Raw genomic sequence first — 702 nt, 5'->3', positions numbered from 1 at the left:
AATGGTAAGGATAACTTCGGCAAGTTTGATGCAAAAGCTGATGAAGGGATTTTCCTTGGCTATTCTCTTACGAGTAAAGCATATAGAGTCTTTAATAAAAGAACTCTAGCCAAGGAAGAATCTGTTCATGTAACTTTTGATGAAACCAATCATGTTTTAAAAGATGTGATATCCTGTGATGAAGACGACTTGCCAAGCCAAAGAAAACTCTATTGTTGATATTACAACTGAACCTGAAGAAATGAGAAAAGATGATGATCTACCTTCTCAAGAAAAACACAGTCACTCAGATCTACCAAAAGAATGGAGAACTCATCGAAATCATCCTATCGACAACATCATCAGTGACATAAGTAAAGGTATAACCACTCGTAAAATGTTTGATGCTTGTCTAAACATGGCCTTCTGCTCTCACGTAGAACCCTCCAAGATTGATGATGAAATCGAGGATGAACACTCGATTCTTGCTATGCAAGAAGAATTAAACCAGTTTGAGAGGAACAAAGTTTGGGAACTTGTTCCTAGACTGAAAAATAGGCATATAATTGGAACTCGTTGGGTCTTTAGAAATAAATCTGATGAAAATGGTGTCATCATTAGAAATAAAGCCAGACTAGTAGCCCAAGGATACAATTAGGAAGAAGGTATTGACTTTCATGAAACCTTCGCTCTAGTTGCTAGACTTGAAGCTATTAGGCTATT

The sequence above is a fragment of the Lupinus angustifolius genome, chromosome LG05, assembly GCF_001865875.1.
Source record: "Lupinus angustifolius cultivar Tanjil chromosome LG05, LupAngTanjil_v1.0, whole genome shotgun sequence".
Lineage (NCBI taxonomy): Eukaryota > Viridiplantae > Streptophyta > Magnoliopsida > Fabales > Fabaceae > Lupinus > Lupinus angustifolius.
The sequence above is the reverse complement of the archived record's forward strand: the minus strand, read 5'-3'. Positions refer to the sequence as shown.